This window comes from Macaca fascicularis, chromosome 1 (assembly GCF_037993035.2).
Source record: "Macaca fascicularis isolate 582-1 chromosome 1, T2T-MFA8v1.1".
NCBI classification, from domain to species: Eukaryota; Metazoa; Chordata; class Mammalia; order Primates; family Cercopithecidae; genus Macaca; species Macaca fascicularis.
The window spans coordinates 138,877,293-138,900,968 of NC_088375.1; the positions used below are offsets into that span (position 1 = coordinate 138,877,293).

The following is a 23,676-nucleotide window of genomic DNA, read 5'->3' on the forward strand; positions in this document are numbered from 1 at the left end:
GTGTGCTATGCACAAGTGCATAATGTTTTAGCAACCTACATGCATAGTTGCTTATACACTTAGACTGGAGGAGACAGAGAAGCTATGATTATTGTTAATGGCTTTGCTTGGCTTTTTTTTAATTTGCAGAACATTTTAAAAGCACATGTGTAATGCACATTCTTTCCTTTTTAATATTTATTAAATGCCTATTTGTTCACTGTGAGGTATGCAGACATAAATTAATCTGTGATAATGATAATTTTTATATTATCATAGGGGAGATGAGACTCTAAAGCAGTACAATTGCTTCAAATCAAATGCTATAGGTATTTCTAGACTCTTTCCCATGAGATTTACCTCATAAATTTGAAAAGCAGATATTATTCTATGTGTGATCTACGAATACATTGTTTCAAATTCCTTTTCTGATCAATCAAAAGCTATGTTTTTTTTCAAACAGTTAATTTAGGGAACAAAGCAATAAATAAAAATAAAATGTATGTCTTCTCTAATGTTAGTGAAATACCACCTACATGTCCTAATGAAGCTAACATTCCTCAGCTAAATAAACAAAAATTTGAAAATAAGTACAATCTACATATTTAATACTTATCTATTAGCATGAGCTGAAAATATATGGGAACTAAGATCTATAACTAGTCTCGTTCATGGAAGGTACAGTTTTTGCCAAATTCATTTCTAATGATACTTTGTTGAATACAACAAAATTGCAGCAAAACCCCATGTAAACAGACCTCACAGAAACAGAATTTGTATACAGTGTGATTGATTCCTTCCTTCTATCTAATCATGTTTTCAGATCTGGTGGGGTTAAAGGTTTTATATGGGAGGTAAGGCATGAAGTGAAATGTAAAGGGAAAGGCAAACTTGGTGGAAGCGGCAAAAAATACGAAAGAAAACTCTCCTTGGGAGGTACAGGGGAAAGGAGTGGGTCCCTGGTCTCCAGAGTTTTCCTGGCTCCGTTTCCCCAAAATAAGGCCAACGAAGTGGGAACAAATTAACCAGGAGATTCATGGAATTGCTGCTGCTGCCCTAGAATTCCCAGCCTTCCCTGGGAAGCTGGATCAATGTCAGTGGCACTTAAATCAGAAAGGATAACGAACACCAGGTGGCATGACACTGCAACTGGGATGGAGGCTGACTGGGATCCTCAGACAAACCCCAGAACTATGGCAGCTAGCTGAATAGGCTCGCCCCCACCCCATTCCATCAACCTTGTAAAATTGTGAGTTTGCCTTTTATAGGATTGGATATTTTGGACCCCACTTATCCGGTTTTGGCAGGGGTTCACTGGGTGAAATATCTTCTAGGTCATCATTTTTATCCAAAAACAAATTTATGGAAAGGTCAGCTATAGTTTGAAGGAATGATGAACAACGCAAACAGAAATTGAAATCTACAATATTTTATGGAAGCGATTTGGAGGCAAGAAACAGTATTGAATGAGAAGTGTACAAATATGAAAGTTTTCTCAGTATATTTTTGTTCAGGTTTTTAAACCAAATCTAAGCACTTCATAAGTTTACCATTTTAAGCTCAAAGTAATTAAGAAGCAACCACTGTCTAAAAACATAGCTTTTTTTAAAAAAAAAAAAAAAAAGGCATTAGAATTGTGGGTCAACTTTAATTCAACAAAACCGAAATCCCAGATGTCCAAAAGAGATTGTGCTCCGGGGATGTACACACAATCAAGCCAGAATTCATATGATCATGAAATGTGACTTCCTGACCTTTGAAATTTCAAAGCACATATTTTGCCTTAGTGATATAACTAGTTAATTCAAAAAATATTTAGGTAGCAGCAATCAAGCTATTTAACAATTTCAGGAATTTTCATATGAAGATTTTTATAAAGTGAATGAAAATAAAAGATCATCACTCATGTGAATCCCACTTTGCCTACTGACTGTGTGGCACTTCATGTAAATTGCTTCTCTGTCTCCCTCCTCTTTCTCTCTCTCTCTCCCACACACACACACACACACACACACACACACACACACGCACGCACATATGCACACAACAATGATGGCTTGCTGCAATAGGCAAAGAAACAAAACAATATCCCAGAGTAGATATGGAAGGTGACTGGAGTTCTTTATAAAGTATTACCTCTGGTTTATTTTTTTTAAACTCTTCTGTTATCAAACAATGGAGCCTCAGGGGTATAGAGAAGGACTCTGCTAATGCACAATGAAGGATTCTGCTAAAGTACTAATGAGCACTTTTGACATCGTTAATAAAGACAGCAACATTTTAAAGAATAGAAACATTTCTTATTAGTGTTTAAAATGAGTGTTTTGGGCAACAGAAACATGTGTACCTCCTCGCCAGTTTCCATGGTTCTTGTGACTATGTCACTCAGTCAAAAGCACTGCAAGAAGTATGTGACCACCCTTTTTGCACCATATGGTATACTGCAGTTCTGGGGAAGGGGAGTTAATTGGCTATATCTGAGCAGTCACAAGATTTATAGGTTTGATTATCCAAAATAGATGCTTTTACCCTGATATATGTGGAGTTTTTGCTGTTGTATTAATAATAATAAAAGCATGCCAAATGAATGAAAAAGCATCATTATAAAAGGGATTTGTGTGTGCAATGAAACAGCATGGGTGCCTCGTGGCTTCCACAATGAAGATGTAACTATTTTCATATACAAGTTATTAGCTCAAGTTGTTCTTTATTATACTATAACTTTGCTCCTATAGCAACACGGTTGTAGCAGAAAAATAATTATGCCTGGGTGTGTCGTGCCAGATGTTTTTAAAGCAAAGGTGGCAGTTTAATTCTAAGCTAGTTTAAATGGTAGATATAAGAAGTACCAGAAAAAATACAAATAAAGGTGTTACAGAAAAAGTAAGGTGAACTTAATTAGGAGCATATATTCCTAGATACCTTTTTTCTAGACCAGCACTACCCAATAAAAATATACACGAGCATATACGTAATTTTTAATTTTCTCATAGCCACATTTTTTAAAAGTAAAAAGAAATGAGCTTAATTTTACCAATACATTTTAACCCAGTGTATCCAAAATATTATTTCAACGTGAAACTACTATAAAAATGTATGATGGGTTATTTTACATTTTTTTCTCTTGGGTTTTTTATAATCTGCTGTATAATTTACACTTACAGCACATCTCAATTAAGAGAGCTAAATTTCAAATCTTGATAACCACATAGGGCTGGTTCGTGGCTCCCATAATGAACAGCCCTGTTCTAGACTTTTCTCTTATCTGCATTTAGTACTATTGCTAATCTCTCCCATCTAGTTTATAATAATACTCAGAGAAAATGACCCTGGGAAGGCTCTCCAGAATCATTAATCACTCTGAAACATCTGTATGCGTACTTTTCACAGAGGGCAGCTGAGTCCTCTCTTTTAATCAAGATGATCACAGTTCTAAGTTCAACCCAGAAAATATTTTTTTAAAAACTTCTTTAAAAATCCTGAAGTCCAAAAATTGTCCCTCAATTATGTTGTCTCCCTATAGAAATGAAAAATAGCCAGAGACAGGAGGTGGCAAGCCTGTAAGTGGTATAATCCACATTCTTGTGTAGCTGTGGGAGTTGAAGGGATGGAGGTTGCATGCGCTTATAGTGAAATTAAAGGGAATCGTGTATGGAAAGCATGAGGGCCTGCAATGTTTTCCTGGCAGGGAATTACCAAAAAAGAAAAGACTCTGTCTTTGCCCTCAAGCTCTAGGTCCACCTGGATCCAGGGTAACAGGACAGAAGCCATGACATGAGAAGAACCAGACAGAACCCAAGAAGTGGAGGAAATGGGTTAAATTACAGGATGGTTCTGAGTGTGGATTTGTGTGGTGTAGTCAGCCACCCCTCCCCATTCTTAATCTTCACTTATCCTACTGTCCCTCCTTGAAACATTTGTATATGGATGAAATTTAAATGTTTTTTCGTTTGTGTGTTTTTAAGTGAACATCAGCCTTAAAAGAGCAAATCACAAAATCTCATGTGTGTGTGTGTGTGTGTTTGTGTGTGTGTGTGTGTGTGTGTGTGTGAGAGAGAGAGAGAGAGAGAGAAAGAGAGAGAGGAAGGAGACAGAGAAGCAATCTACATGAAATGCCACGCAGTCAATAGGCAAAGTGGGATTGACGTGAGTGATGATCTTTTATTTTCATTCACTTTACAAAAATCTTCAAATCACACTTGGAGTGTGAGATGGAAAGAAGGCGGAGCCACAAGAGAGAAAGAAAGAACAATCCTTTTTGGGGGCCAGGGAGGAGACACGGTACCAAGTTCATCAATTGTATGTGTATTTCCTTTTTCTTTTTACTTTACCTGACAGTCTTCTCTTAGTCTCTGTCTCTTCAACTGCCATCTATGAGAGCCGCACACAAAACACAGTATTGGGGGAAAGGCCCCAGCTTGCCTGTCTGGAAGACTTCTCTGACAGTGATGCAATGCCGAACAAAGGGAGTGTTTGCCGGAGTAAATGGTGCAAATTCAGCTGAGTTAATAAAATAAGGCAGTGAAGGAGGTGAGTCAGGCAGGGTTGGAAAGAACTATTGGGACCAGGCTCATGCTGGGTTCTATTATAATTGCATTTCTCCTGGCTATCTGTCTTCTAGGTTAGCTCACAACCAGGTACTATTGGGTTGTCCCTGGTGGGACAGAACTGGTGAGAATTCAACCATTTCTAGTTAGAACATGGCCATTGGGGTGCTATCAGTAATCTCCCAGAAAATCAACTTCATGAGGACAGAGCCTCTGTTTTGTTACATAGAGCCTATAGTACCTTAATAAATATTTGAAAGATACTTATTAGTAACCTTAACAAATATTTGTTGAATGAAGGAAAAGAAGGGAGACCAGCAGCTGCCAGTTTGGAGAATCAAGTTTTGGCCAGCATTGTGATATCCCCAGAGACAAGACAAGAGGGCCAATAAAAACCTACCAAGGCCAATTATGAGAACACATGGGAGAGAGGTCCCGGGGTGCTGCAGAAAGAAAATGGAGAATAAAAGAAATTTGGGGGCAATCATTCCTCAGGTTTTAAGTATAAGTGAAGTCAACTCATTTGTGGATCAATTTTTTTTCTACCTTTGTCTGTATTGATTTATCACTTCTGTTAAGAGTATACCCTGAAACCTAATCACTTTACTTTCAGTAGGCTAATCCTAGATTCAGCCTAGAGGTCATTTTTAGTTACTCTTAATCACACTGTTTCTAACAAGCCAAATAATTTCTCTCCATCTTTGATGTTTATGCCGTTCAAATATTTGTAGAGCATTATCACATCTCCCATTAGTTGTTGCTGAGCTAGGCTTTAAGGATTAAGCACATTTAGATCCTTTAAACCTAGTAAATGCCTCAAATCAATCCTTCCATTACTCTAACCATTTCTGATGCTCTTCTTGAGAGCATCTTCAGAGTCTTTGTACATCACTACACCACTGAGAAATCTGTAGCTAAACTTGATATTCCCAAAAGAGCCTAACCAACATCATATCATGACACATTTTTCTTAAATCACCTGCATCAAAATATCCCAAAAATTATTTAAAATTAGATTCTTGGATCATACAATTAAACCTAGTGAATCACTGAGAGACGGGTTCAGAGATTCAAAATGGTAAATTAACAAGATACCCCAGATTATTCGCAGGCGCCTAAAACTTGAGAACCAGCTGCAGGAAGTCATAACTGAGCAATCCTCAATATAAACTTTGAATACCTTTTCTATACAGGCACATAGGCCTGAAACTTTCAAAACATTGTACACTATTATTTATGACTGTCCCACAAATGAAGTCAGCATTGAGAAGGCAGCAAGGATCTCAGACATGCAAAAGGAGACAAATGTACCAGGTGCATTACTTGTAGTTCTTTTCTCCATTGTACTGCAATTCCCAGATAGTCTTATTTACTTCAAGTTCATAGAATTGGGTTAACCTTACCCTTGATTTATGGTACACGTTCATCATTAGTCCATATGCGGCTCTTATTTATTTATTTGTTTGCTGGCTTGCTTGTTTAAAATATAACAAACACCAGTGATCTCACTACCTAACACAGAAATTAAAATATTCACAATAACTTACACCCTCCTGTGTGATTATTTCCTTTCTGTTGTTCCTGTCTCAGTTCTTCTTACTACACAATCTACAAGTGCAAATTCTGGGACTGGCAGGGAACCTGCTGGGATATTTTATGGGATATTTTATACAGTTCTTCCTTCCCACTGAAAAGAAACATTTTGAAAAACACAGCAGTATGTAGACAGGGGATGAAATGAGGAGAAATAATAACCAACACTGACTAAGCAGCTGTTTGTTCAACAAATGTCCATAAAGTCCCTACTATGTGCCAGGTGCAATGCCAGGCTCTGGGGCTACAAAGATACATGGCTCCTGTCCTCAAAGAACTCACAATCAGTTGGAGAGGGAAACAAATAAATTCAGTCAAGTAGTACAGGGGTAACGAGAGAAATCTGCATGAGAAAGAAGTGAGACCCAAAGGATAGAGAGTCAGTTCCCCTGGGGAAAAAGGAAATACCAGGAAAAGATTTTGCAGAGAAGGTGACTCTGAAGCTGAGTCTTGACAGATGACTTTGAGAGAACTCTAACTACAACAGAAATTTTCGTCTCAGAAATGATACTGGAAAAAGACTGGTGTCAGTACCTTTAAATTCAAAATTTTCTCAATGTTCACTTGGTTTCCAGAACTTCACTATCATCTGTGTAGGCCTACTGACACCAGGACACATGTGATTCAGCCTCAGCAGTGCACAGTCAGCCAAATACTGTTCAGCAACCTGAGTAATATCAAAATTTCTCAGCTATTTTGGATTGCATTGGAAGAGAATATAGAGCCCACAGTTAATGTTTTTTAAAACTTTCATTATTTTTCTCCCATTTATTTTCTTCAAATGTTGGAACTTGTCTGGTACCATTCTCCTCAAAACTTTTTAAAAAACAAAACAAACAAACAAAAACCTCATCTCCTCCAGGACTGCCCACTTCAGTTATTCTATGCTTTCCACCTATCTTTCTTATTCTGTATCAAAACCCCCCAAAATCTGGCCTGACAATAGAACACCCCTCAGGGGTCAAGAAAGGCAAAGAAACTATGCAAGGAAAACTAACACCCTGCTTTTAAAGATTAAGGGATGCAAAAATCTGAGAACATTCTTTGGTTATTTTTGTCTTCAAATAATTATTACATCCAAATATCTACTCTTTTAAAACAGTAGATTTATCAAAAATATGTATAACTGTGACTTGTAAACAACCTGCTTCCTGAGAAGCTGTAAGACTTAAAAAAAAAGAGAAAAAACTATAGGAAGGCAGGTAAGAACCAGATTGTGGAAGGCTTTGAATCCAGGTGAAGAAATTTGTCTTTGTCCCTTTGAGCTGCTATAACAAAATATCTTAGACCGTATCATTTATAAAAAACAGAAATTTATTGTTTACAGTTTTGGAGGTTGGGAAGTACAAGATCAGGATACCAACAGATTCAGTGTCTGGTGAAGGCTCTCTCCCCACTTCATAGATGGCACTTTCTCTCTGTGTCCTCACATGGTAAGAAGGGCAAACAAGCTTCCTCAGGCCTCTTTTATAAGAGCACTAATCCTATGAATGATGAGGGTGGAGCCCTCATAACCTAATCATCTCCCAAAGACCCCATCTCCTAATTCTACCACAATGGGGATTAAGTTTCAACACATGAATTTTGGAAGGGACATAAATATTCAGTCCATAGCATTCTGATCCTGATGCCCCCAAATTGATGTCCTTCTCACATGCAAAATACATTCATTCCACCCCAGTATCCCCAGAAGTCTTAACTTATTTCAGCATCGAGTCAAAAGTCAAAAGCTCAGTGTCTTACCTAAATATCGTCTAAACCAGACCTGGGTAAAACTCAAGGTACAATTCATCCTAAGGCAAATCTCCCTCCAGGTGAACCTGTGAAATCAAACAACTACGTGTCTCCAAAATATCATAGGTATAGGATTGATATTCCTATTTCAAAGGAAAAAAATAGGAAAGAAAGAGGTAACAAGTCCCAAGTAAATCCAAAATCCAACAAGGAAAACAACATTAAATCTTAAGGCTGAAGAATAATCTTCTTTGATTCTATGTCCTGCCTTCTGGGAGGGAGTGGTTGGGCCCCCAAAAGCTCCAGGCAGCCCCATCTCCATGACTTTACTGAGCACAGCCCACACTGCATCTTTCGTGGGTTGATGTCACCTGCCTATAGTTCTCCCAGGCTTGAAATGCACCCTGGTGTCTTTAGCATTCTCATTCTGGTGTCTTGGAGATGACCCTGCTTCTATGGCTCCACTAGACAATACCCTAGTGAGGGCTTTCTGTGGTTGCCCTACTACTATGGCAGTTCTCTGCCTGAACCAGCAGGCTCTATGGGGCACCCTATAAAATCTAGGTGGAGGCATCTATTATCCCACAGCTCATGCACTCTGGGCACCAATGGAGATGGCACCATGTAGATGCCACTAAAGTTTACTCTCTATGCCTTCTGGAGGAGCAGCCATAACTGCACCAGGCCTGCTGGAGCTGAACCTGGTGGGGGCCAAGGAGTACTGCACTGGAATGCATGCTGCAGAGCCTTGAGGTGGTGCTGGGCAGTAAGACCCAAGGTCTCATAGACCCCTTCCTGGAAGTCATTTTGCCCTCAACCAACTGGCACTCTGACCTGTGATGGGAGTGGCAGCCCCAATTATCTCCAAAATGCCTTCAGGGTCACACTTCCATTGTTTTGATGAATAGCACAGGGCCAATCTATACTGACCTTCTTATCCACACCCTTGGTGTTCTTGGTCCCTATTATGGTTTGAATGTGTGACCTCTCCAAATTTAAATTGAAAATTAATCCCCATTATAGTGATATGGAAATTGGCTCAACTTCCCCAAAGAACTGATGGTTACAGTTTTTGAATAAACTTCAAAAACTGTTTTTGAATAGACTGGAGTTGACTCTCCCAGTCTTAAAGCTGGAAACTTACATTTGTCTTATCTGAGTTCCTTTCTCAAGAAACCTCAGGCCTCCCAGATAGTATCAAGGAACTGAAACTCACCAGAAGACTGCATCCAGACAATGAGACACCAGGGCCCCTCATTCATCATGATTGTGTCCTTATCCCTCAATAATTCCTATTTTCCTGCACATAACTATATTCCTTCCCCACTACATAAACCCCCAATTTTAGTCAGTTGAGAGGGAGATGGGTTTGAGGTTTGGCTCCCATCCCTCCAGCTGACATCACCCATAATATAATAAAGCCTTCTTCCCTGGCAATACTTATTGTCTCAGTGATTGGATTTCTGTGCAGTGAGCAGCCAGACTTAGACCAAATGCCCAGCATTTTGGTAATAGTATTAAAGAGGTGGGACCTTTGGGGAAATGGATTAGTGTCTTATAAAAAGGACAGAGGAAACTAGCTTCAGTCCTTTTTTAGCTCCTCTGATATTTTGCCATGTGAGGACACCTAGATGGCACCATTCATGAGGAACAAGCTTTCACCAGATGCTGAACCTGTTAGTTCCTTGATCCTGGGCATCCTACTCTTCAGAGTTATGAGAAAATAAATTTTTATTCTTTTTAAGTTACCAAGTCTCAGGTATTTTCTTATAGCCATACAAAAATGACGACAGTCCTGAACATGAGTTCCTATTTGTTACAATATAGTCAGGATGAGAATTTTCCAAGTATTTAAGTTCTGCTTCCTTTTTTATTATAAATTCTACCTTTAATTCATTTCTCCCTCCTAATTTTTTACTGTAAATAGAAAAGAAATGTTATGCCATACCTTCAACACTTTGCTAAAATATTTGTTTTACTAAATATCTTATTTCATCACTCAGAAGGTCTACCTTCCAAAAAGCATTAGGATTCACACAACTCAGCCAAGTTATTTGCCACTTTAAAACAAGAATGGCCTTTCCTCCAGTTACCAATAGCATGTTCCTCATTTACATCTGGACATCACCAAATGGTTTTTACTATCCATATTTCTATCAACCTTTTGATTACATCTACTTAGATAATCTCTAAGAAGGTTGAGTCTGCTTTAAAGCTCCCTTCTAAGCTGTCATCAGAACAATCCTTAATGCACTATTTACAGCATTTTAGGTTTTTTCTAGCATGAACTTCCAAACTCTTCTGATCTCTATCCATTACCCAATTCCAAAGTTGCTTTCACATTTTTAGGTATGTTACAGCAATACCCCATTTCTTGGTACCAATTTCTGTCTTAGTCCACGGCTGCTATAACAAAATATTTGAGAGTATGTAATTTATAAATGACATAAATATGTTGTTCATGGATCTAGAGGTTGGGAAGTCAAAGGTCACAGTGCCAGCAGATTCACTGTCTGGTGAGGATTCTCTCTCAGCTTCAAAACTGGTGCCTTCTTGTGGCATCCTCACATGGTAGAAGAAGAAAACAAGTTCCTAGGCCTCTTTTATAAGGGCATTCATCCCATTCATGAGGGCTCCCAGAGACCCCACTTCTTAATACTGCCACATTGGGGATTCAGTTTCAACATATTAATTTTGGGGAGACACAAAATTAGACACATTTAGACCATAGCAGAGCTTACATTTTATACTTTTATCAATGGATTAATCAAAGTGTTTTTACAGAGAAACATCTTGGGAAGATGATGCATCAAAAAAATTAGAGGATAGGGTTTGTATTAGTCTGTTTTCCCACTGACGAAAAAGAAATATCTGAGACTGGGCAATTTACAGAAGAAAGGGGTTTAATTGTACTTACAGATCCATGTGGCTGGGAACTCTCATAATCAAGGTGGAAGGCAAGGAAGAGCAAGTCACGTCTTGAATGGATGACAGCAGGCAAAAACAGAGACTGGGCAGGGAGCCGCCCACCCTCCTTTATGATACTGTCAAATCTTGTGAGATTTATTCACTATCACGAGAGCAGCATGGGAAAGACCTGCCCCCATGATTCAGTTATCTCCCACCAGGTCCCTCCCACAACACATGGGAATTCAATATGAAATTTGGGTGGGGACACAGCCAAACCACATCAGAGTTGTTAGGCTACTAACAGTTTATTATTTGTCTTCCTTAGTGTTAGGTATAAATCCAAATATTTCAGGGTGAGTTCATTGCTTCTTTTCTCAAAGCACTTGAGTTTGTCACTCATTGCAAGGAGGGATGGACTACATAGCTTGTTTTGCTTCTTCACTTCCAAACCTATGTTCTACCCAACACCCATTTTACCTCCTTCCTACACTAGGAATATGCTTTTTTCCACACAAGTCAACAAACGAGGCTCCCTTTCATTGAAGACTATCTCAAAACCTATTCTTTCTACATTCAGAGTGAATAATGGACATGTACAGACTCTGCATTTTTCTTTTGTTCTTGATATTTCCATTCATTTAATGATGTCAGCTCTTCCTTTTTACATCTCCTCCACTGTTTCTTAAATGTAAATTTGCTTAACATGTTGATGCCATGTTTTAAAAATACTACTTGGCCGGTTGATAGTAAAAAGAAAAAAAAAGAAAAGAAAAGAAAAAAACCTTTTTTCTCTTGGGAATATTCATTCCAAACTTGATACCATATTGTAGCTGCTATGATCCAAATGTATCCCCTCTAAAATTCTTATACTGAAAACTGAATCCTCATTGCAACAGTGTTGGATAGTGGAACCTTTGGGGAGTTATATAGGTCATGATGTCTTACTGCTGCCGTGAAAGGGGCTTGTGAAAATGAGTTCTCTCTCTTCTGCGCCTCTGCCTTGTAAGAACACTGAAAGAAAGCCCCCACCAGATGCCAGAGCCTTGATCTTGGACTTCCCAGCATCCAGAACCATAAGAGAACAAATTTATGTTTTTTATAAATTATCTAATCTCAGGTATTCTGTTACAGCAGCACAAAATGAACTAAGATAGTAGCCTAGCCCCAAATATATGAGATTGGGTTTTATCAAAATACAAATATAGAATTATTAAAATTGTTAAGTTTGAAGCAAAAGTGGAACTGATAATTTGAGATGGATTAGAATTCAGTCATCAATACAACAATGAGCTCTCCCTTCTGAGTGAGCTGGAGATGCTTACTTTACTTCTTCATGTGCTTTAGATGTACACCTTACTACAAGCTTCTTTTAAATCTATTGTGACAGTCTCTGTCTTTTAACTGATAAGTTTAATTCATTTGCATTAAAGTGATTACTGATAAGGAAGGAGTACTTCTGCTATTTTGCTATTTGTTTTCTATATGTTCCATATATTTTTTGTTCCTCAATTCTTCCAATACTATCTTCTTTTGTGTTTGATTCACTTTTTTCTAGGGTACTATTTATTTTCTCCTCATTTCTTTTTTTTATATTTTCAAAGTTATTTTCTTAGTAGTTACCATGGAAATTATAACTAACATACTAAGTCTATAACAATCTAGTTTGAATTGAAACCAACTAAGCTTTAATAGAATACAAAAACTCTGTTTCTATACTTTTCTGTCTCCACCAAGTTGTTGTCACAAAATTTATACTTACATATTTCATGTCCATTAACATAGAATTTATAATTACTGTTTTATGTATGTGTCTTCTAAATTATATAGAAAACCAAAAAGAAGTTACAAACCAAAAACACAGTAATTCTAGTGTGTATGTTTACCTTTGTGGTTACCTTTGCCAGAGTTATGTCTTTCTTCATATGGCTTCTAGTTACTGTCTAGTTTCATTTTATTTTAGCCTGAAGGACTCCCGTTAGCATTTCTTGTAGGGAAAGTCCATTAGCAATGAACTTCTTCAGGTTTTGTTTATCTGGGAATATGTTAAGTTCACTTTTATTTTTGAAGAACAGTTTTGCCAGAAATAGAATTCTTTGTTAACTTTTTTCCTGCTAGCACTTTAAATATGTCATCCCACTGCCTTCTCTCCTCCAAGTTTTCTGCTGCAAAATCAGCTGTTAATCTTATTAAGGATCCCTTGTATGTGATAAATGACTTTCCTTTTGCTGCTTTCAATATTCTGTCTTTGTCTTTGTTTTTGATTATTTACTTTCATGTGCTTAGTTAGATTTAGGTTTGTCTCTAATAAGCTGACCCTATAAAAGGCTAGAAGTAAGTGGACTGATGTTTTTAGTTTGTTCATCTTTCATTCTGTAGCAAATAGCAATTCCTTTGACATACACCTGTGTTTCTTCCTTTCCACACTTTTATCAGAATGGTCCTAAATACCTGATCTTTACCAATTTTCCCCTAGACCTATAAGACAACATTTGTAAAGTATGCCAAAATTAATGTTGACCAAAAAAAGTAGTATGATTCCTTTTTATTTCAGTATTCCAGTGGTTCCTTTTGAGGATTAATGAGTTAAATCTTGCAACCTCTCTAAAGTATTAGGATATTAGATATTACTGAGAAGAGGCAAGAGCCGTATGTTAAAAATTAATTGCAGGAAACCACTTGCAGATTGTAATAACGAAACATCCCAAGTTCCAAGGGCACTGGGGACTTCAAGTAAACAAGCCCTCATTAATTTGGCTAATTAGTCACTTGCTGTATTTGCTGGTTTGTAAGCGGCACCCTTTTAAGCAGAAAATTGAGCTGTAAAGTGCTAAGAGCCATATGTGTGGTAAAGATGGTACCAGTATCCTATACTTTGGATTTCAAGGCATATCTCATACAGCCAAAAACATGTTTAGGATATTTGGACATTTCAGACTCATTCACATAACCTAAATGGACAGAGAGAAGCCTGGGGAAAACAGGCCCTGCTCTGTTGGTGACAAGAGCAATGGTTGGGAAGAAACTGAAAGAAGTCACTGTCAAATTTCTTTCTCAAAGGAAGGCCAACAGGCTTTTTCAGATAGGACCTCACACACACACAGGCAGCACCTTGTGATTGATTATTGTGGAATCAAGAGAAAGAGAAGAGACAAATTTGATCCTTGTGACTGGCAAATATACAGCTCCATATATGTCAACACCTGGGAACCTTGTCCCATAATGATAGTGGAGGAAATTACATATCTCATGCACACTGTGGTAAAGCCTACTGAACTATTCTGCCACCAAGCAGAGCCTCAGTCTAGTGAACTGAATGCTTATGTCCACCAATTACAAGGTCTTCCTTAAACTGGGCTAAAAAATACAGACAGTCCTCAATTTACAATGGTTCAGTTTACTATATTTCTATTTTATGATGGGTTTCTTGGGGTATTAAATTTTCAACCTATGATATTTTTGACCTATGATTGGTTATCAGTACACAGCCCCATTATAAGTTGAGCATTATTTGTAATGGGGAAGTCTGACTTTCCGTTTCTTTCCATATCAACTTACAGTAGCATCATCAATTCCATGGCTTCCTGATTGGCAGCTGGAGACTCTGGTTCAGATAGCCATTTATATGCCAGCTCCCAGGGTGGGTCAGACCTACAGGTGGCTAATACCATTCATCATGTGTTCAATTTTATTAATTTCAATCATTGAAATTTTTCTTGAACTTGTTCTTGAGGTAATCCATTAATTAAAATTCAATTTAAACATCACTGAACACATGTTATACACAAAACCACTAAATTATAGATTAAAGAGTACAGTGATGAATAAGGTATTTTCTATTTTAAAGGGCTTAAAATTTGCCTCTGCTATGACCAGTTCACCTGCAAGACAAAGGGCATGTTACAGGTAGTCAAATACAATGGCCAATTTCTTGTCATCTAGGAAGCTGAAAGATTCTTAATTCTAGAGTTACTTTGAAATTCATGATTCCAAATGCATTAATTTAAATGATTTCTCATACAACACTCACACCTTCTGCCACCGTGTTTGTCCCAGAACAGCTCTCTATCTACTTTCCAAACACAGTTCAGGTGGACCAGAGCTGCAGAGAAACTGTAGGCATAAACAGGGCTTATTTAGTTCGTGCAAAGAGCAAATGTAAATATCCCTTTCAGCAGGCAAAGAGCTAGAATATATTTTTGAGTGTTGCTAATGAGTGGAAGAAGCAAGCTGCTTTGATCATGCAGTGGTGCAAATTAGATATTTATGGGTTTCCTGTGGTGTTCAAGGTGTTGCTCCTTTCCAGTATTTTAGGAAGGAAAGCTTTGTGTTCTAAGAATAGCCTCATTGATGATTCTCCCTTGGGCACAAAAGTATTCTAATCTGGAAGTAGTAAATTTTATCTGAAGAGCCTGAATCTCTTGGGTAGTATAAAGTGTACCTTAGGCTTTGGGAGCTTTTTTAGTGTTTTTTTAAAATAGCTTTATTAAGATGTATTTCGCACACCATACAATTCACCCATTTCAAGTGTACAATGTCGTGACTTTTAATATATTTACAGATTTATGCAACTATCTCCACAGCAAATTTTAGAACATGTTCATCACCTCAAAAAGAAATCCTTTACCCTTTAACTACTACCCCTGTCTTCTCATCCCCCACCACCAAGCAACTACTAATTTACTTTCTGACTCATAGAATTCTCTGTTCTGGAAACTTCACATGAATGGAATGATATAAGTGGCCCTTTGTGATTGGCTTCTTTCACTTACCATCACGTTTTCAAATTCCATCCACGTTGTAGCATGTATTAGCATTTCATTCCTTTTTATGGCCAATTCCATTGTATGGATATGCCACATTTTTTTGTTCATTTATCAGTCGATGGTCATTTGAGTTATTCCCACCTTTGGCTATTATGAATAATGCCATTTGTGTACAAGCTTTTGTTGAGACATATGCTTTAATTTCTCTTGGGTATATATACATAGAAATAGAATTGCTGGACCATTTGACATTTAAAGCAGCTGCACCATTTAACATTCCCATTTACATTCCCAGAAGGGTATGCGGATTGTTTTCCATATCCTTGCCAACATGTTGTTATTGACTTTTTAAATTCTAGCCATCTAGTGGGTATGAGAGAGTATTTCATGATTTGATTGGCATTTCTCTGATAACTAAAGATGAAGAGGATCTTTCCATTTGTTAATTGGCCATTTATATCTCTTCCTTAAAGAAACATTTATTCAACTCCTTTGCCCACTTTTTAAATTGGTTTATTTATCTATTGAATTGTAAGAGTTCTTTATATTTCTGAATACAAGCCTCTTATTGGATACATGATTTGCCAATATTTTCTCCCATTTTGTAGGTTATTTTTTTACTTTCTTGATTGTGTCCTTTGGAGCACAAATATTTTTAAATTTAATTAAGTTTTGGAGAATCTTTGTAGCCTGGTACTTTTGACAGCCTAGCAACATGGGTCAGCTTTTGACATTACCTAGCTCCCTCACCCTCCTCTGTGAAAAGACCACCTTGGAATCCTTCCACTCATCTCCACACCACTTTCTTTTCCCCTTCAGCCTCAAGCCATAATATCCATCTTTCCATTTTTCAGACATGCAAAGCTTTTTCCTACATTTGAAACTTGACATTTGAGTCTCAGTTCCAATGTCACTTCCTCAAAGAAACCTTCCTGGGCACCCAAGCAAATTATCCCATTTCATCATTATCGCATCTCTTTAAGTTTCTTTATAACACATATCTTTATTTATTTATAGAAATATTCCATCAAAATATAAGCTACATTAGAGAAAGAATCATTTCTACTTCTTTCACTGCTATGTCCTAAGTACTTAAAATAGTGACTGCCACATAGTAGGTTCTCAATGAATATTTCCTGAGTGATCAAATGAATCCTCTAGCCCAGACATTGTGCTAGGGACTAGAAGAAATAGAGTAAATAATACTGATTGCCCAAACAGGGCTGGAATCACTTTAGAAATACACTTTGCAATTAGTGTTATGGGAGAGGTATATGGTTGTTAGCAGAAAACTTATTTGGCAAGATGAGTTAACTATTTATCTTATTAAAATAAAAATATCTTTAAAGTTGTTGAGATAGATGAACAAACTTGCTCTGCAAATACTCAGAACTCCTTTAATTGACTTTATTATGCCCCCACACACATTTCATTGCATTTCACATCTGCTAACTCACCTTGCAAGGATTTTCCACATATTCACTACTAGCAGAGGGAAATGAAAGGGTCTAGCTGTACTCTTTTCCTTCACCCCTCACTATCTGATAATAGTAATAATCATCATAATAAAATAACAACAATAATGCTTTTTTTTCTCTCTCTCTATTACCTGGGGAAGAAGCAGGAAAAAGCTAGCCCCTCTCTGATCTGGTTGAAAGCACCACGGTAGTTGCCAGGCAGCTGGGTTCCAGTCCCAGCATTCCTAGAGTTAGCTGCATAAACTTAAGTCTTGTGTACTTTTTTAAAGTACTTTTTTTTAGGTTCTCTCTTCAGTGACTTTTAGTTATTAAGATGTTTCTTATCTAATTCATAAAATTTGTATGAGGATCAAATAGGGTAGATGTAAGAATGCATCCAACTCCTCCAGGACAGAGAATGTGCCATAATCAGCTCAGCAGTTTCAAGAAACACCCACATTTGATCAGGTGTTAAGATAGTTTCTAAAAGAACCCATGCTCATATACACCATGCTCTTGCTTCAATGATTTCCTCAGCCTAGGATATTCTTTCATTTTCCACCCCTACCCCACTGACTCTCTTCCATGCCTTAATGTTTGTGTAAACATCCTTTCTTTCTGATAAATGTTGGTTTTGATACTCTGCACTCTAACATCCTCAATGCTGACAGCAATGTAGGAACCAAGAGCATTAAGATTGAGAATGACTGAAGATACACCCTGTAATAAAAAACACACACAACAGTCTACCACACAATGAGAAAACAATAAACAAAATGTCAGTAGTAAGTCCTTATCTACTAATAATTACCTTGGTTGTAAAAGGATAAAGTGTTCTGATCAAAATGCACAGAGTGGCTGGAATGGATTTAAAAAAAAAAAAAAAAAAAAAAAAAAAAAAAGAGCCAACCCAATTATCTGCTGCCTACAGGAGACTCACTTTACCTATAGAGACGCACAGACTGAAAATGAAGGAACAGAAAAAGATATTCTATTCAAGTAGAAGCTAAAAGAGAGCAGGAGTAAGTCTACTTGTATTAATATCAGGCAAAATAGACATTAAGTCAAAAACTCTAAGGAGAGACAAAGAAGGCCATTCTCATAGAATAAGGAGTAAAATGGTGGTTACAAGAGGCTTTATTATGGGGTGTTTGTGGGGTGGGGTTAGAAAGATGTTGATGGAAGGGTACATAATTACACCTAGATAAGAGAAATTAGTTCCAGAGATCTACCATTCAGCATGGTGACTATAGTTAATACACTGTATTCTTGAAAAATGCTAAGAGAGTGGATATTGTGTTCTCACCTCAAAAAATAATAACTATGTGATGTATCACATTTGTTAGTTAACTAGATTTAGCCACTCCACAATGCATATATAAAGTCATGCACCATATAACAATGTTTTAATCAATGATGGACCTCATATACTACAGTGGTCTCATAAGATTGTAATACCGTATTTTTACTGCATCTTTTCTATGTTTACATATGTTTCGATACAGAAATACTCACCAGTGTCTATAGTATTTAGTACAGTAACATGTTATACAGGTTTATAGCTGAGGAACAATAGGCTACATTATGTAGCCTAGGTGTGTAGTAGTTTATATCATCTGGGTTTGTGTAAGTACACTCTATCATGTCTATGCAATGACAAAATTGATAGATTTCTCAGAACATATCCTTATGACACAGAACTGTACTTCAAAATATTGTGTTATACATGATAAACACATATAATTTTATATGTCAATTCTTTAAAATTAAATACTTTTAAGAGACAGAAGTACACACATATACTCTGTAACAAACTAGGAAGAACATGTAATGTGTTTCTAAGTTTCCAAATCCTAAAGAGCTGGTGATAATTCTCAATCAGTGTGGCCACTAGGAGCTGGTCTGGCGCATTCTTCTTGCAGTCTCTGTGATGCTTCTGTCTGCCCATGCTGCTCACCTCCTCTGCCATCTGCATTAATATGCTCCCTCTTTGATTCAGAGTTTGTTTCAGAAGCTGTTAGTCTTTGCTTATGCATGTTTGCAAACCACATACAGTTGTGCAGGTTGTGCACATAAAGAAGCACGGGGCAAGGGAAGGGAAAGGTGGGATTGACACCCTGCCTTCTCTTTGTCAGCCATGCCGGGAGGAAAAAAAAAAATGTCTTTTTAAAACCTGTCCACCCAGAGGCAATAACATTTTGCAGTTCACAGTATATAAGCCTACAGTGGCTCTCTTCTCAAAATACCCATTGAATAATTCAGTCTTTATTTAATTTCTACAGAAGACTGTATCCCTCCAAGACCCTGGATAAAGGGACTAGCTCCACGAGGCTGGCTTTGCTTCTCTCTACTCTCAATGTTTCTGGTACAGGGACCATGGTCTCCGTGTAATGTGTGCTCTCTCCTCTTAGTCAGTGTTCAGCATCCTGAAAAGGAAGCAGTTTTGAAACCTTTTGGTGAAAAGCTCATTTCTTGATAGGAATCTGCATTGAGAAGTAGGCTTTCTCCAGGATAACACTTCCTCTGTCACTCCCCTCATTGGTAGCAACTGGGGTTTATATAGTTAAATTATGTAATGCTCAACATTATATAGGCTACATATGCATTACAGCTAAAATCCAGTATCTAACAAGTAAGGCTGTGATGACTTTTGCCCCTATTTGTTTTTCTCTATTTCCTTTTCTCTGAAATGCATCTCACAATGTTGGGGTGAGTAGTAAAATAACTATATAATGTCTGACTGAATCCTGAAGAGGAATAAAACCATTTGCAATGTTTTTCCAATATTTCTCTAAGATCTTAATGAAATTTTAAGTTTAAAGGAACTCAATACAATTTAAGTAATATGATATTCTACAAGGAAGTTTTCACGGAAGCCAAAAACTTCCATCATTATTAAAATTAAGTATGTTGTTATTAAAAGAAGTTTTCATAGAAGCCCCAAATTTTATCATTATTAAAATTAAATATGTTGGTATTAAAATAAGTGGGCTTCTTTTAAATGAACTGAAATGTAAAAAAATTGCTTCAAATTTTAGTCCAAGACAGCATGAAAGAAGAAGAAAATAAATGCTGAAAGGATTAATACAAGAAATGACAGAACTGTTTTGTATCTGTCATTCTTTGTGTTTTCCCCCTTCTTCTTGAAGCAAAGATACTATAACAAATAAAAGTTTAATAAGTAAAAAATACATGTTAAATGAAAAACCATGATTAACTTATTAAGGACCATTAAGTATATAATTACAAGGATTCTATTACATTAAGATACCAATTTCTTTAAAGCCAGAAATAATACCTACTGAAACTTTAATTATTTAAATGAGAAGAGAAGGAGGCATGTTATCTTCTCTGACAAAGATTAAAATCAATTTAATTGCTTCTCTGCTGCCTTGACATGATTCTTGCTGTGAGTCAAGCAACCAAAAAGGGAAATTAATACCGCAGCTGTTAATCAAGTGATATCCGTGCACTCCATTTGATTACATCAGGGAGAAAACCATTGCTACTTGGCTGACTTGTGTGTCTATACCCCTTTTTTGCTGTAGTTGGGTTAGCTATGAGAAATGCTGAGGCTGGACTTAATTTTTAGAGCCTGTGATAGCGCTAGGTGAGGCACAGCCTCAGGAAATTGCAGGTTGCTGTGTTTGAGCCCGGGTAAAGGCAGTTCTATCAAGACAGAGGTTTGTTCCAAATTAAATTCACCCTTTGGTGCCTGATTCTACTGTCCATAGTGTGAAGTACAAAGAAACACAAGGGCACTGGCGGAGCTAGAGAATGAGAAAGAATATGAAGGTGTAGCTAAGATTGATGCTTTTTTGCCCATAGAACATAACAATATATTTTTCAAGGTAGACAGCAGCAGTTTCTAGAGGTCAAATACCAACTCTCTCACTCGAATTAGGACATGCATTTGAAAGCCAGGTACAATAACAAGTGATGCACACCTCGAGGCACCCCCGCTCACATCCTCTGATTTTAAAACGAGGCTTTTGTTAAACACTAGTGCTGAATGAACATCCAGCAGCATACTTGGCAAACTAATGTATCTGATTGTAAAAAAAAAAAAAAAAAAAAAAAATGGTATTCTGAAATATTTATGAGTCTGGAAATACAAACCAGTACCCTGCCTCATGATCCCTTATCAGCCCTTGTTAACTTTACAGATGATGAGAGACACTGGAATAACTGAAGTTGCCAAAACTAATAGATCTCAGGCACTTTGCACCCACATAGTTCAGTTTCATCAAGGGCCCTTTTTTCAGGAACTTTTAACTCTCCCCCTTCCTGTTTGGCGTCTCTTGTGAGAGACAGAGATGGATAAGAACAATTCTTAAACATACATACTCAGGAAGAGAAAACTCTTCTGAGAACCTTATCCTTTTACTACATAGGAAAAAACTCAAAGTAGGGATTGAGAAATTTGGTTCTTAGGGAAATGTCTTGCATTTGGGCTTTTTATATCCCTACCAGTACTATGGAAGGATCATAAGGAAAACTGCCCATCCAGACCAGTTGGAGGAAATGCTTATATATAACAGGATGCACAGACAGGCAGAAAAAGAAAATTCTGTCCTCCAAAGATAACCCAACGTTTTTTTAAATTTCAAAAATGTAATCACGGGCTCAGGTCAGCCCAAGGGATAGGTTAAGATGCCCATCAGCTTTTATTTTATCTGAGCCCAGTTCACCTATCCCCAGGACCTGTAGATGACTTTGCCTGGCTCTTTTTCATCAAATACAACTCATCCTACTATATTGGATCACCTTGCTGTTAGCCTGGCACTGTCCCTCCCCATTTCAATTTGACCAAATTGAAACAGATGCCCAGAGGCCGTGAAGATCAAGACTAGTATAACAAAATTTGGAGCCAGTTTCCAAGCTTAAATCAATATTTAACGGTAAGCCTGCTTTTATTTATTTATTTTTTGGCAGGCTTTTACTGGCAAATATCACTTTAAACTGAAAGCCAGAAGCCTTAATTATAAAGGATGCCATTCAGGCTAGATTTTGAAAAACAATAACTCATTTGACAAGACAGCCTGGTAGTTTACCGGATTTCACTCCCAGAAGAAGGCAAGGAGGAGGGTGGTGTTGTTTTCTATATCCTTCAAAGATATATTTAATTACCTCATCTTCAAGCATGCAGAGACAATTCAAATAGGGTAGAGGGAGAAGGAAATGGGGGAGTGAAATCTATTCACTGAATCCATCAAATCAAGCAAAAGCCCCATGCCCACCTGCAACATGAGAGGCAAACATTTACAAAGGTGGGGAAGGATCACCCAAAGAGCTTACACAAATGGACCCTGGCTAGAATGAGGACCAGTGAGGATGCTATTCCTGGGTGACCTTTATTTCACCTCACTGCTCTCCAACATGTGTGCTAAATCTCCTCTAGATGAGTCAAACAAAAGGACAATTGGGAAAGAAGTGACATTACATCAAAATATAAGCCTCCTTGGGCTTGCCAAGCTCAGCAAGACCTACCTAGAGATCTCACTTCTTCAGTATAATTTTTGGAATGAGTTTCAGGGACCAAAATTCTGTTTTGGCCTTACCTACTTTGAACAGTCATAGCAAAACAAAAACAGGTGATCCATGTAAGTAGTTGCTAAACATAAAAACCACAAATGCACACACAAGGTTTACAAAATGAATCCACATCCAACTTAGCAAGCACCATGTCAGAGCTAATAATTGGTCATTAATCTCAAAGAATCTATTTCAAAATGTGCAGTCGGAAATTAGCAAGCAGGAGCATATGTTCCACAACTACAGACTCTACGAGTGTATCTTGTAACACTGCCATTTACCTTCAGGAGAAATTTGCAATTTTCTAAAGAAGAAAGTTGTCAATCACTTACGTACATAGAATTTAGGGTGGGGGATTGGGAGACAGACTACAATATAGCTCACCAAGAAACAGAAGGGACTCAGAACAATCATGTAAAGGAGAAAAGAAACCAGTTTCAGTCCTCACATGGGCAGCGAGACTGTTTCTGCCCTGCCTGCCAGAACACACAATCAGGAGTGGTAGTCTTTCTGAACGTTGCCTCTTTCTGTTGTTATGGTGTTTCACAAATTCAGACAAGCCTCTAGGTATCACTCTCTTTCCTCTGTGAAGTAAAAATCCCTAAAGACTTCTTCTCCTTAAACCTTTACCATCCCCCTACCCACCCCCGCCCAGGCCTTCTAAGAGACAACACTTGCCTTCTGCTTTGCCTCCAGCTTCTGGGCAAAATAAAGTGCCTTCCATGGGATGTCTTCCAGACCGTCCTGTAGGATCTCACACCCACCTCTGAGAGCAAACCGAGGGGGGCACCCCATCTACATTGACACGAACACGATTGTAGGGCTTTAATTTTATTTCGTCGACTTCCCTTTGCAGCTTGCCTGTCTCTCCCATGTCTGCCACCCGCAGCAGGAGATTAAAAGAACAGAGGAGGTAGGAGCTCTTGTGAGAACCACGGGAATTTTGGCAGAACCTTTATGGGAACCATATGGCAGCAACTCTGAAGTACATGAAACATTTCTAAGGAGACGGCTCTATTATTCCCAAAGAATGTTTCTCATCTGTCTTGAGTGCACTGAGAACCCCTGCCAAAGGATGGGAATAATATTTTCTGAAAAGACTGTATGGATGCAGATTATATCTGACCTCAATGTATCTATTAGTAGCAGATCAGCATT

At 37.7% G+C, this 23,676-nt stretch overlaps 1 long non-coding RNA gene across 3 annotated transcripts in view; it reads right to left on the reverse strand.

Annotated features, from left to right (window-relative positions):
* The window catches only part of LOC102121041 (uncharacterized), a 293,022-nt gene extending 269,598 nt beyond the window's left edge, over positions 1-23,424 (reverse strand). For all 3 annotated transcript variants that reach the window (XR_010576886.2, XR_010576884.2, XR_012429116.1), the window contains exon 1: positions 23,197-23,424. This is a non-coding gene — a long non-coding RNA (uncharacterized lncRNA). The remainder of the gene's footprint in view (positions 1-23,196) is intronic.
* Between the last annotated feature and the right edge of the window lie 252 nt (positions 23,425-23,676).